The sequence below is a fragment of the Pan paniscus genome, chromosome 1 (genome assembly GCF_029289425.2).
Source record: "Pan paniscus chromosome 1, NHGRI_mPanPan1-v2.0_pri, whole genome shotgun sequence".
Taxonomy (NCBI): Eukaryota; Metazoa; Chordata; class Mammalia; order Primates; family Hominidae; genus Pan; species Pan paniscus.
Window position 1 is genome coordinate 190,623,763 of NC_073249.2, and position 14,696 is coordinate 190,638,458.

Here is a 14,696-nt window from a genome sequence, read left to right on the forward strand (position 1 = left end):
GGCTGGTGAATCACCTGAGGTCAGGAGTTCAAGACCAGCCTGGCCAACATGATGAAACCCTGGTCTCTACTAAAAATACAAAAAATTAGCCGGGCATGCTGGCGGGCACCTATAATCCCAGCTATTCAGAAAGCTGAGGCAGGAGAATCGCTTGAATCCAGAAGGCAGAGGTTGCGGTGAGCCGAGATCGTGCCACTGCATTCCAGCCTGAGTAACAAGAGCAAAACTCCGTCTCAAAAAAAAAAAAAAAAAAGTTCAAGACCAGCCTGACCAACACGGTGAAACTCCGTCGCTACTAAAAATACAAAAGAATTAGCTGGGCGTGGTGGCACATGCCTGTAATCCCAGCTACTCGGGATGTTGAGGCACGAGAATCGCTTGAACCCAAGAGGCGGAGGTTGCAGTGAGCTTAGATCGCGCCATTGCACTCCAGCCTGGGCAACAAGAGCAAAACTGTCTCAATAAAAATGCTAACTGTCATCTGAGCCTTCAGCAAGTGGTCACTTTTTGCTGGTGGAGGGTCTTGCTTTTATGCTGATGGCTGTTGACTGACTAGGGTGGTAGTTGCTGAAGGTTGGGGTGGATGTGGCAGTTTCTGATAATAAGAGAGCAATGAAGTTTGCCCCATCCATTTACTCTTCCTTTCTTTTTTTTTTCCCTTTTCATCCACTGAGAAAATGAAAAGTTGGCTCTTTCTTTCATGAAAGATTTCTCTGTAGCTTGCAGTGCTCTGATAGCATTTTAACAGCAGAACTTCTTTCAAAATTGGACTCACTCATCTCACATACTGCTGGTGTCTTATCAACCAACTTTACATAATATTCTAAATCCTGTGTTGTCACTTCAACAATGTTCGCAGCTTTTTTTTTTTTTTTTTTTTGAGATAGGGTCTCACTCTGTCACCCAGATTGCAGTGCAGTGGCCCACAATATGTGCACACTGCAACCGCCATCTCCCAGGCTCAAAGGATCCTCTCGCCTCAGCCTCCCAAGTAGCTGGGACTACAAGTGCATACCACCATGCTGAGCTAAAATTGTAAAAATTATTTTGTAGAGATGAGGTCTCACTATATATATATATATATATATATATATATATATATTTTTTTTTTTTTTTTTTTTTTTGAGACAGTCTCACTCTGTTGCCTGGGCTAGAGTGCAGTAGTGCGATCTCTGCTCACTGCAGTCTCTGCGCCCCCGGGTTCAAGCGATCCTCCTGTCTCAGTCTCCCGAGTAGCTGAGATTACAGGTACCCGCCACCTCACCCAGCTAATTTTTTGTGTTTTTAGTAGAGACAGGGTTTCGCCATGTTAGTCAGGCTGGTCCCAAACTCCTCACCTCAGGTGATCCACCCGCCTCAGCCTCCCAAAGTGCTGGGATTACAGGCGTGAGCCACTGTGCCCAGCCGAGGTCTCAGTATATTGCCCATTCTGGTCTCAAACTCCTGGGCTCAGGTGATTTTCCTGCACTGGGTTTCTAAAGTGCTGGGTTCATTTATTCATTCTTGTCATTCATTTACAGATATGAGCCACTGCACCCAGCCTTCACAACATTTTCAACAAGAGTTGGTTGTATCGTAAACCATTTTTTGACCAGGCTGGTGTCGAACTCCTGACCTCAAGTAATCAGTCCACCTCAGCCTCCCAAAGTGCTGGGATTATGGGTATGAGCCACCACACCTGGCCACAAAATGTATTTCTTAAATAAGACTTGAAAGTCAAAATTACTCTTTTATCCATGGGCTATAGAACGGACATCATGTTAGCAGGCATAAAAACAACATTAGGGCTGGGCACAGAGGCTCACACCTGTAATCCCAACATTTTGGCAGGCCGAGATGGGCAGATCACTTGAGGTCAGGACTTTGACACCAGCCTGGCCAACACAGTGAAACCCCATCTGTACAAAAATACAAAAAATAACTGGGCGTGGTGGTGTGCACCTGTAATCCCAGCTGCTCAGGAGGCTGAGGCAGGAGAATCACTTAAACCCAGAGGTGAAGGTTGCAGTGAGCCAAGGTCACGCCATTGCACTCCAGCCTGGGTGACAGAGTGGGACTCCATCCCAAAAAAGAAAAAAGTTCTGTCATCCAGGCTTTGTTGTTCCATTTGTAGAGTATAGGCAGATTAGATTTAGCATAATTCTTAAGGGCCTTGGGATTTTCAGAATGGTAAATGAGCATCACCTTCAACTTAAAATCACCAGCTGCATTAGCCTGAAAAAAGAGAATCAGTCTGTCTTTTGAAGCCTTGAAGCCAGGCATTGACTTCTGCTCTCTAGCTATGAAAGTCCTAGATGCCATCTGCTTCCAATGGAAGGCTATTTCATCTACATTGACAATCTGTCAGGGGCCGGGCACGGAGGCTCACGCCTGTAATCCCAGCACTTTGGGAGGCCGAGGCAGGCAGATCACCAAAGGTCAGGAGTTTGAGACCAACCTCGCCAATGTGGTGAAACCCCGTCTCTACTTTAAAAAAAAAAAAAAAAGTTAGCTGGGCATGGTGGTGGGTGACTGTAATCCCAACCTCTTGAGAGGCTGAGGCAGGAGAATCGCTTGAACCCAGGAAGCAGAGGTTACAGTGAGCCGAGATTGCTCCACTGCACTCCAGTCTAGGCAACAGAGTGAGATCCCATCTAAAATAAAATAAAATAAAAAAGAGAAAATTTGTTGTTTAGTTTAGCCACCTTCATCAATTATTTTAGCTAGATCTCCTGCAAAATTTGATTCAGTTTCTACATCAGCACTTGCTGTTTCACCTAGTACTTTTATGTAATGGTGATGGCATCTTTCCTTAAACCTCACGAACCAAACTCTGGTAGCTTGAAACTTTTTTTCTGCAGCTTCCTCAATTCTTTCAATCTTCACAGAATTGACAAGAGTTGGAGCCTTGCTCTAGATTAGGCTTTTGTTTATGGGAATGCTGTGACTGATCTGATCTTCTTTGTAGGTCACTAAAACTTTCTCTGTATCAGCAATAAGGCTGTTTTGCCTTCTTATCAAATTCATTTATTCCCTGGAGTTGCATTTTTTTTTTTTTTTTTTTTTTTGAGATGGAGCCTTGCTCTGTTGCCTAGGCTAGAGTGCAGTGGCGTGATCTCAGCTCACTGCCACCTCCACTTCCTGGGTTCAAGCAATTATTCTGCTTCAGCCTCCCAAGTAGCTGGGATTGCAGGCGCCTGCCACTGCACTTGGCTAGTTTTAGTATTTTTAGTAGAGACAGGGTTTCACCATCTTGGCCAGGCTGGTCTCGAACTCCTGACCTCGTGATCCACCCGCCCCTGCCCCCCGAAATGCTGGGATTACAGGCGTGAGCCACCACGCCTGGCCTGGAGTTGCACTTTTAATTTCCTTTTTTTTTGAAACAGAGTCTGGCTCTGTCGCCCAGGCTGGAGTGCAGTGGCATAATCTCGGCTCACTGCAAGCTCTGCCTCCCGGGTTCATGCCATTCTCCTGCCTCAGCCTCCCGAGTAGCTGGGACTATAGGCGCCTGCCACCACACCTGGCTAATTTTTTCTTTTGTATTTTTTAGTAGAGACAGGGTTTCACTGTGTTAGCCAGGATGGTCTCGATCCCCTGACCTTGTGATCCACCCACCTCGGCCTCCCAAAGTGCTGGGATTACAGGCGTGAGCAACCGCGCCTGGCTTTTTTTTTTTTTTTTTTTTTTTTTTTTGAGACAGAGTCTGGCTGTGTTGCCCAGGCTGGAGTGCAGTGACGCGATCTCTGCTCACTGAGTGATGCAATCTCTGCTCACTGCAGGCTCTGCCTCCTGATTTCAAGCGATTCTCCTGCCTCAGCCTCCCGAGTAGCTGGGACTACAGGTGCCTGCCACCACGCCTGGCTAATTTTTATATTATTTTTTAAGCAGAGACAGGGTTTCACCATGTTGGCCAGGCTGGTCTCGAACTCCTGATCTCAAGTGATCCACCCACTTCGGCCTCCCAAAGTGCTGGGATTACAGGCGTGAGCCACTGTGCCTGGCCTAATTTCCTTCAAGAACTTTTTCTCTGCGTTCACAACTTGGCTAATTGACACAACAGGCCTAGCTTTCTGCCTGTCTAGGCTTTTGACATCCCTTCCTCATTAAGCTTAATCATTTCTAGCTTTTGATTTAAAGTGAGAGACATGAACACTTAGAGGCCATTGTAGGGTTTTGTAGGGTTATTAATTGGCCTAATGTCAATGTTGTTGTGTCTCAGGGAACAGGGAACAGGGAGACTGGAGGAGAAGGAGAGAAACAGGGAATGGCCAGTTGGTGGAGCAGTCAGTACACACACAACACTTACTAAGTTCACCACTTATATGGGTGCAGTATGTGGCACTGCCAAACAATTACAATAGTAACATAACTGATGTTAATTGATAGGAATATCACTGATCACCATAACAGATATAATAATAATGAAAAAGTTTGAAATATTGCAAGAATTACCAAAATGTGACAGGGACACAAAGTGGCACATGCCTTTGGAAAAATTGTGTCAATAGACTTGCTTGACACAGGGTTGCCACAAACTCGCAGTTTATAAAAAAAAAAAATGCCATATCTACAAAGCACAATAAAACAAGATCTATCTTGGATCTCTTCCAACCTTTCTACCAACCGCTGCCCCTTCCCTGGCCCAGAAACTTACCCCAAGGTTCCAGTCTCTGCCCTCTCCTCTCCTCATTCAGCCTCTCTCCCTGAGTGACCTCTCTCCTTGAGTGACCTGGCATACTCAGGTAGCTTTACATCTCTTTTAAGCATCTTATTCCCTTATCTACATCTTAGAGTCAACTCACTTAGTTCCAGATATATAGGAGCCACCATACCCTGATTTCCCACTGGTATCTCAAATTCACCCTGCCAGAAACCGAACTCTTCTTCCCTCCAGTACAGCATTACCTAGTTAAGTGTGTAGTTAATTGTTTGTATGTCTGCATTCTCCATGAGGCTTTGAGTTCCTCTCAAAGCAGAGAAAACTGTATCACTTCATTCATTTGGTGGGCACATACCATGGGTCAGGCCCTGTACTATGATGATCAGGAAAAAAAAGAGTAAACAAAACAGATGTGGTCCCTTCCCTCACAGAGCTTACTTCCAACTGGGGAGATAGCATTAAGAAGTCTATCACATGCATAATTAATTACTAATGGATGAGTGCAATGCAGGAAGAGTATATGGTATATGCTATGATAGCACAGAACAGAGGTCAGCAAACTACAACCTGTGGGCCAATTCTGGCCCATCTCCTGTTTTCATATGGCCAGAAACTAGGATTATTTTTACATTTTTATTTACTTATTTGTTTTTGAGACAGAGTCTGGCTCTGTCCCGCAGACTGGAGTGCAGTGGCGTGATCACAGCTCACTGCAGCCTCCTGGGCTCAAGCAGTCCTCCCACCTTAGCCCCCAAGTAGCTGGGACCACAGGCATGCACCACCATGCTCAGCTATTTTTTTGTTGTTGTTGTTGTTTTTGGCCAGGCTGGTCTTGAACTCCTGACCTTGTAATCCACCCGCCTCGGCCTCCCAAAGTACTAGGATTATAGGTGTGAGCCACCACACCCGGCATTTTTTTTTTTTTTTTGAGACGGAGTCTCACTCTTTCACCCAGGCTGGAGTGCAGTGGTGCGATCTCCGTATCCCAGTTCAAGCGATTCTCCTGCCTCTGCCTCCCGAGTAGCTGGGATTACACGCCACCAAACACAGCTAATTTTTGTATTTTTAGTACAGACGGGGTTTCACCATGTTGGCCAGTCTGGTCTTGAACTCTTGACCTCAGGTGATCCACCCACCTCAGCCTTTCAAAATGTTGGGATTACAGGCGTGAGCTACGGCGCCCAGCTGTTTTTTTCTTTTTAATTTTTTGTAGAGACACGGTCTCACTGTATTGCCCAGGCTGGTCTCAAACTCCTGGGCTAAAGCAATCCTCCTGCTTAGGCCTTCCAAAGTGCTAGGATTTCAGATGTGAGCCACTGTGCCCAGCCTATTTTTACATTTTTTAATGGTTGGGAAAAAAGAAAATTTTATTGGCTGGGCGCTGTGGCTTATGCCTGTAATCCCAGCACTTTGTGAGGCTGAGGCGGGCAGATCACCTGAGGTCGGGAGTTTGAGACCAGTCTGACCAACATGGAGAAACCCTGTCTCTACTAAAAATACAAAATTAGCCGGGCGTGATGGCACACACCTGTAATCCCAGCTACTCAGGAGGCTGAGACAGGAGAATCACTTGAACCCGGGAGGCAGAGGTTGCGTTGAGCCGAGATCGTGCCGTTGCACTCCAGCCTGGTCAACAAGAACAAAACTCCGTCTCAAAAAAAAAAAAAAGAAAATTTTCTTTTTGTGACATGCAAAAAGTATATGAAATTCAAAGTTCAGCATCCATAAATGCATTCATGTTATTGCCTATGGCTGCTCTGACTGCAGAGTAGAGTGGTTGCAACAGAGACTCTGTGGTCTGCAAAGCCTACAACATGTACGATTTACCCCTTAAGAAAAGGCTTGCTGACTTGGTATAGAATCCGGAGGTCCTGTTCTAGGCTAGAAGTTTAGGAGATGCTTCCTTAAGGGAATGACCCATAAACGATATAGTTAGCCAGGCCAAGAATTGGGGAAGAGCATTCCAGACAGAAGGAAAAACACAGGGAAAAGCGCTGTGGCCTGAAGGAACGTGGCACATCCTAAATGTTGTTAGGTCTGCCATTGACTCTGGAGTGTAATAGGAGGAGAAGCACAATAATGTCAATGAGGTCCTAAGGAGCCGGATCCCACTGGGTCTGACAGTCCAGATTGAGGAGATTGGATTTTATTGAGACCAATGGGAAACCATTAAAAGGTTTTTTTTGTTTTGTTTTTGTTTTTTTTTGAGTCTCGCTCTGTTGCCCAGGCTGGAGTGCAGTGGCGCAGTCTCGGCTCACTGCAAGCCCCACCTCCCGGGTTCATGCCATTCTCCTGCCTCAGCCTCCCAAGTAGCTGGGACTACAGGCGCCTGCCACCATGCTCGGCTAATTTTTTTTTGTATTCTTAGTAGAGACGGGGTTTCATCGTGTTAGCCAGGATGGTCTCTATCTCCTGACCTCATAATCCGCCCGCCTCGGCCTCCCAAAGTGCTGGGATTACAGGCATGAGCCACCGCGCCCAGGCCATTGAAAGGTTTATAAGCAGGGGAGGGACGTGATTCTCATTTCCTTTTTTATTTTTATTTTATTTATTTATTTATTTTTTTGAGACAGAGTTTTGCTTTGTTGCCCAGGCTGGAGTGCAATGGCGTGATCTCGGCTCATTGCAATCTCCACCTCCCGGGTTCAAGCGATTCTCCTGCCTCAGTTTCCTGAGTAGCTGGGGTTACAGGCATGTGCCACCATGCTCGGCTAATTTTTTTGCGTTTTTAGTAGGATGGAGTTCACCATGTTGGTGAGTCTGGTCTTGAACTCTTGACCTCAGGTGATCCACCCACCTTGGCCTTCCAGAGTGCTGGGATTACAGGCATAAGCCAATGAGCCTGGCCCACATTTCCTTTTTTAAAGGATTACTATGGTACAGTGTGAGAACGGATTAGGGCAAACCAGAGTGAAAGTGGGGAGACCAGTGAGGAAGTTATATCACAGTATTCCAGATGAGACGAGACAATGGCATGGTCTAGTGTATTCTCAGTGGGGATGAAGAAAAGTGGGAAGATTCAAAAAACAGAGGACGTTTAGGAGATGATATCTACTGGTCTTGGTGACTGGCTGGCTGAGAAAGGGCAGGAGTCAAAGTTGACCCCCAGGTTTCTGGCTTGAGCAGCTAGGTACTACCTCCCTAGCCCATGCTGCTTATACAGGTCTCACCACACTCATCACAAGGTGTTGAAATCACCCATCTGTGCCACCTACAGAGAGCCAACTCCTGAAAGGCAACAACTAGTTTGTTCTTTGTCTTCCTAGAACCCAGCAGTTGGCTAAGCACGGAATTGACAGCAGTAGGTGTGTCATGTATGGACTTTCCTTAGTTTTTTCCTGTTTCTGTTAGGAGTTGTCTTTCTTTCTTTCTTTCTTTCTTTCTTTCTTTCTTTCTTTCTTTCTTTCTTTCCTTTCTTTCTTTCTTTCTTTCTCTTTCTTTCTTTCCTTCTTTCCTTTCCTTCTTTCTTTTTCTTTCTTTCTTTTCTTTCACAGAGTTTGGCTCTTGTTGCCCAGGCTGGAGTGCAATGGGGCAATCTCAGCTCACTGCAACTTCCACCTTCTGGGTTCAAGCGATTCTCCTGCCTCAGCCTCCTGAGCAGCTAGGATTACAGGCGCATGCCACCATGCCCGGCTAATTTTTTGTATTTTTAGTAGAGACGGGGTTTCACTATGTTGGCCAGGCTGGTCTCGAACTCCTGACCTCAGGCGAACCACCTGCCTCAGCCTCCCAAAGTGCTGGGATTACAGACGTGAGCCACAGCGCCCAGCCAGGAGTTCTTCTGTCTTTCTGATCACCCAGCTTCAAAATCTCAGAGGAATCTTGGCTTCCTCCTTCTATCTTATCTGCCATATTGCATCAGTCACAACATCCACTGTATTCTGCCCCCAGAACATCTACTGAATCTTCTACCATCCTGTTTTAGGCCTTTACATGTCTCAAAGAACAGAACATGTCTTAGAACAGTGCCTGGGCCAAAGTTAGGAATATGAAGTGTTGGCTATGATAAGATCTCCCAGGCCTCTCTCTCCATCCAAGCAGAGAGGCATCCTACAAAAGGTAGTCAGAGGGTTGTTCCTCAAGTACAACTCTGATCCTATCAACCCCTGTCTCCAGTGCCCTCAGGATCAAACCCTAAACCCTCAGTGTAATCTACAAGGCCCTGCATGGTATAACCTCTGATGATCTCACCAGCTTCACCATCACCTTCCAAGGCCCTCCATTGCCATCAGAATGAAGGACAAGCTCTAAACCTCTAGCATCTGGCCTCCATGTCGTACCAGCCTTAGCTTCTTCACACACAATGTTCCAGTCATGTGTTCTTGTCTTGACCATACTCTGGACTTCCTGCTTCCTCATTCCTGCTCATGCCCTTCCTCCCCAGCAGCCCCACCTATCAAAGGCCTATCTCATCAGTTCAGAATCTGCTTCTTTTAGGAGTACTCCAACACCAACTGCGTTTGTCAGACTCTGCCTTGCATTGTTGTAATTTCTGCACATGGTATCCCTCTGCTGACCTAGGAGCAGAGTGGCATCTGTTGCTCTGCCAGTTCAGCACCTTCCACTCCTCTTCTTCTGGTAGCAGCACTCTGATAATCCATTGTAAAGTTGTCCCTGCTGGGTGTGGTGGCTCATGCTTGTAATCCCAGCACTTTGGGAGGCCAAGGTTGGTGGATCACTTGAGGCCAGAAATTCGAGACCAGTGTGGCCAACATGGTGAACCCCATATCTACTAAAAATACAAAAACTGGCCGAGCATGGTGGCACGCACCTGTAATCCCAGCTACTCGGGAGGCTGAGGCAGGAGAATCGCTCGAACTCAGGAGGTGGAGGTTGCATTGAGCCGAGATCGCGCAACTGCACTTCAGCCTGGGCGAAACAGCAAGACTCAGTCTCAAAAAAAAAAAAAAAAAGAAAGAAAGAAAAGAAAAGAAAAAAAGAAAAGCTATCGCTCCCCTACTCTCACTTCAAGGTGAGCAGGTGACTGGCTGATAAGTACATTTCATTTCCTTGGCCCCCAGTGATTGGCAGGTGGCTTAAACTGGGATAGCAGATGGAATGAGCATTAGCCTGAGACCTTGGCTGAACCACTGAGGAAAGGGCCCTCTCTTTCTCCTGGCATTGCTAAACTGGAAAAGCACCAACCTGGACTTGTTAATGGTCATCTCTGCCACCATTTAGAGGCAGCCATCCTGAGAATGAAGCCAACACAGCTGGAGAGCAGAGCATGAGTTGAGAAACACATAATCCCAGCTATACCAGTTAAGCTCTTAGATTCAGCCACGCCTGACATTAGCAGCACCTATGGACTTTTCCATGCCATGAGCCAATAAATGAGTTGGTTTGGGTTGGGTTTCTTCTACACTGAAGTCATGACTAAGAGAGGAGTTGTTAGAGCTATCTCTTGTGTACAAGAGGCTCTCAGGACAGAAAGGAAGCTGGAAAGGGAAATCAATAGAGACTGGAACCGGCAGCATTGTCTGACCCTCTATGCTTGAAAGGCCACCTATGGAAGAGAGGAGCAGTTAACTTTGCCATTGCTCAGACTGACCAAGGGGGCGTCACCTCCATCTCTGCTTTCCAGAAGCAAACCAAACACTCTAGTCAGGGGAACAGTGGCTTGTTTGCTACTGATCATTGGCAAGAAGCAGCCCCTCATTGCTGAGCTTGAGCAGAAAATGGTTACTCCCTCACCAGTCAGTGGGTATCCACCCTCAGGAATACCCTAGTCTAGCGGTTACTAAGCTTGTTTTGATATTGGAGTAATCTCAGGATGTTTGCTTTTTTGTTGTTTGTTTTGAGACAGGGTCTGGCTCTGTTGCCCCAGCTTTAATGAAGTGGTACGAATATGGCTCACTGCAGCCGCCACTTCCTGGGCCCAAGTGATCCTCCCACCTTAGCCTCCCAAGTAGCTGGGACTACAGGCATGCACCACAAAGCTCTGCTAATTTTTTAATTTTTTTTTTTTCTTTTTGAGACCTGGTCTCACTCTGTCTCCCAGGCTGGAGTACAGTGGTGTGATCACAACTGACTGCAGCCTTGACCTCTTAGGTTCAAGCAATCTTCCCACCTCAGCCTGCCTAGTAGCTGGGAACACAGGCGCGTGCCACCAGGCACAGTTACTTTTTTTTTTTTTTTTTTTAAATAGAGACAGAGTCTCTCTATGCTTCCCAGGCTGGTCTCGAACCCCTGGGCTCAATCCTGGGCTCAAGTGATCCTCCTACTTTGGCCTCCCAATGTGTTGGGATTACAGGAGCGTACCACTATGCCCGGGTTTTTAATTTTTTTTTTATGTGGAGAGAGGGTCTCACTTTGTTGCCCAGGCTGGTTTCGAACTCCTGGGCTCAAGCAATCCTCCCTCCTCGGCCCCCCAGAGTGCCAGGATTACATCATGAACCACCACACCTGGCCCATCTCAAGATGTTTTTAAAATTCCAACACTTAGACCACATCTCAAACTAAGCAAATCACAGTCTCTGGATGGATCACAGGCATCACTATTTTTTTGAAGTTGATTCAGGTGATTCCAGTGCACAGATAAATTTGGGAACCACTGCCAAAGGCTCCCATCTTTTTGTTTCCAAAGCTGACACTTTATATATATGATGTATACATACATATATATATATATACTTTTTTTTTTTTTGAGACAGAGTCTTGCTCTGTCACCCAGGCTAGAGTGCAGTGGAGCAATCTGGGCTCACTGCAACCTCCACCTCCTTGGTTCAAGCAATTTCCCTGCCTCAGCTCCCGAGTAGCTGGGATTACAGGCGCACGACACCACATCCAGCTAATTGTTTTGTATTTTTAGTAGAGACAGGGTTTCACCATGTTGGCCAGACTGGTCTCGAACTTCTGACCTCAGGCAATCTGCCCACCTCGGCCTCCCAAAGTGCTAGGATTACAGATGTGAGCCACCGTGCCCAGCCTATAATTTTAAAATAATTTTTTCTTTTTTTTTTTTTTTTGAGATGGAGTCTTGCTCTGTCGCCCAAGCTGGAGTGCAGTGGCGCGATCTCCGCTCACTGCAAGCTCCGCCTCCCGGGTTCAAGTGATTCTCCTGCCTCAGCCTCCCGAGCAGCTGGGACTACAGGTGCCTGCCACCATGCCCAGCTAATTTTTTGTGTTTTTAGTACAGACGGGATTTCACTGTGTTAGCCAGGATGGTCTCGATCTTCTGACCTTGTGATCCTCCCGCCTCGGCCTTCCAAAGTGCTGGGATTACAGGCGTGAGCCACTGCGCCCGGCCAAAAAGAAGTTTTTAAACACTCTCAATTCACTGGGGACCAGAAAAAAACCAGTATATGGACCACACTTTGTTTTGAGTAGCACTGTTCTAGAAGATACTTGCAGCCCTTCCCACTTCCCTCTCTACCTCCACCTGTGGAAAAGCAGGATGTGGCATCCACTAACTGTTGCCACTCTTTTTCCACGCTTGACTCCAAGCAAGTTCCTTTTGCAGTTGGGATGTCCCCTTTGGGGTGGCAGTGAATGTAACATCACTGACTCCTCTCAGAATTAAATTGGATAGTGGTAGGCCCCTGCAAAGCCAGTTATTCCCAGGAAAGTCAAAGGTCAGTCCTCAGAGGATCCATCCAGGCCCTGCTGAGGACTAGGATTCAGATTTTAGAAGCTGCTTCCCCAGCCCCTCTTGCATCAGAAGCAAGAGCCTGGACCTCACTGATCTGTCTCCTCCAAGCTACTTGCTGGCACGTTTTATTTACTCCTAAGACCTGCTTTGTTGAAACAGGCACTTTATTATCTGGTCTAATTCAGTGTTTCCCAACCAGGGACAATTCTATCCCCCAGAGGATATTTGGCAATGTCTGGAGACATTTGTGGTTGTCACAACCCCGAGCATGGGGGAGTAATGCTGACATCTACTGGGTATTGAGGCCAGGGATGCTGCTAGACATCCTACAATGTGCAAGACAAATCCCTCACAACAAAGAATAATCCTGCTCAAAATAGCAGTAGTGCCAAGGTTGAGAAACTCTTTATCTTGCTTAGAGAGGAAAAGTTCAGTAACACTAAGCTTTAAAATATGATTATATTGGGCCAGATGCAGTGGCTCACTCCGGTAATCCCAGTGCTTTGGCAGGTCAAGGTGGGAGGATCACTTGAGACCAGGAGTTTGAGACCAGGAGTTTGAGACCAGCCTGGGCAATATAGCAAGATCCCATCTCTACAGAAAATTTTAAAATAAGCCAGGCATGGTATCAGTGTGCCTGTAGTTCCAGCTACTTGAGAGGCTGAGGTGGGAGGATCACTTGAGCCCAGGAGTTCGAGGCTGCAGTGACCCACGATTCCATCACTGCACTCCAGCCTGGGCAACAGAGCAAGACTGTCTCTGAAAAAAAAAAAAAAAAAAAAAAAAAAAGGCTGGACGTGGTGGCTCACGTCTATAATCCCAGCATTTTGGGAGGCCAAGGCGGGCAGATCACTTGCACTCAGGAGTTCAAGACCAGCCTGGCCAACATGGCGAAACCCCGTCTCTACAAAAAGTACAAAAATTAGCTGGGCATGGTGGTGCATGCCTGTAGTCCCAGCTATTCAGGAGGCTGAGGCGGGAGAATTGCTTGAAACCGGGAGGTGGAGGTTTCAGTGAGGCGAGATCGTGCCACTGCATACCAGCCTGGAGTAACAGAGCGAGACTCCATCTCAAAACAAAAAAAAAATTATTATGTTGGTTACATGGACATGCCAAAAAGAAAACTACACAATAAAAAGAGTATATTACTATGGTTTATTCAGTAATAACTAACATAATTCTGTTGTTTTGCAGTTCATCAATAAATTCGTGCTTTCCTTCCCCCACCTTCTTTACACCGGGGGGCAGAGGGGTGATGGAGATAGTGGTGGGGGAGGCTGCAAAAGGCAGATTGGGGTGAGATGGAGATGAGAGGTGAGGTCAAACAGCCGGAAAAGCACACAGATTTTGATGCCAGATCTGACTTCACATTCCCACCCTTGACTACTGCTTTAGCTGTGTGCCTTCAGGCAAGTGACTTATCCTCTCTGAGCCTTAGTTTTCTCATCCATATGACAACTCTTACCTTAGAGGGAAGGTCCAGTCACTCAGCCACTAACAGGACTTCATCCTGAGGCAGTGGGAACTATGAGAGGAAGCTCAGTGAGCGTGGGGGAGGCTGTCAGCTTTGGGTGCTCACATGGGCAGCCTGGAGGGGAGCCGACTTACCCTCACAGTGCCTGTGTTTAGTCTCCTTCCAGGTAGGCTAAGAAGTCTTTCTTGGCTGGCTGCGGTGGCTCATGCCTATAATCCCAGCACTTTGGTAGGCTGAGGCGGGTGGCTCACCTGAGGTCAGGAGTTCAAGACTAGCCGGGCCAACATGGCGAAACCCAGTCTCTATTAAAATTACAAAAATTAGCCGGGCATAGTAGTGGGTGCCTGTAGTCCCAGCTAGTCAGGAGGCTGAGGCAGGAGAATCGCTTGAACCCGGGAGGCTGAGGTTGCAGTGAGCCAAGATGGTGCCACGGCACTCCAACCTGGGCGACAGAGTGAGACTCTGTCTCAAAAAAATAAAAATAAAAAAAGTCTTCAGTCTTTCTTGAAGTCTAGCCAGAATCTCTCCTTTCCTAGCCTGAACTCTTCTTTTTGTTTAGTTCAGAGCCTCAGGTGGTTGTTGCTACTAGCCTGGTCTGTCAATGCAGCAGAGAAACGTCCTGAGGTTGTAATTTGCATTTTGGTCTCCTTGCTGCGAGTGTTTACTCCTTCCTGCCTGGGGGTGGGGACTGCGGTTGTTACAGGCTTTGGGATTGCCAGGCCAAAAGCAGAGGTTGCCAGGCACCAAAAGACATCCCCCAGCCAGGGCTCTTGTTTACCAAGGCCCAGCTCCAGGAGCCGGTTACTATGCTGGGTTACTCCACAGCACAGGGCTCCCAGCTTGGGAGGGGCGGAAGCAGGACCTATCAGGAAGCCTTGATGAGTCTTCCCAAGCCAGAGAAAGTGAACATGGGTCTGGGTGTCTTTGCTGCTGCTGTTGTCTTTTCTTGAATAATAGCAACTTTGCACCACTCCCATTCAGATCTCCCAGGA

The 14,696-nt window shown here is 47.1% G+C and overlaps 1 protein-coding gene across 2 annotated transcripts in view; it reads right to left on the minus strand.

Annotated features, from left to right (window-relative positions):
- Window positions 1-14,391, minus strand: part of THRAP3 (thyroid hormone receptor associated protein 3) — a 98,835-nt gene extending 84,444 nt beyond the window's left edge. The window contains exon 1 of one of the 2 annotated variants that reach the window (XM_063608759.1): window positions 13,839-14,391. The gene's annotated coding sequence lies outside the window, so the exon portion shown is untranslated. The remainder of the gene's footprint in view (window positions 1-13,838) is intronic. The other variant, XM_063608766.1, reaches the window with a different exon arrangement.
- Between the last annotated feature and the right edge of the window lie 305 nt (window positions 14,392-14,696).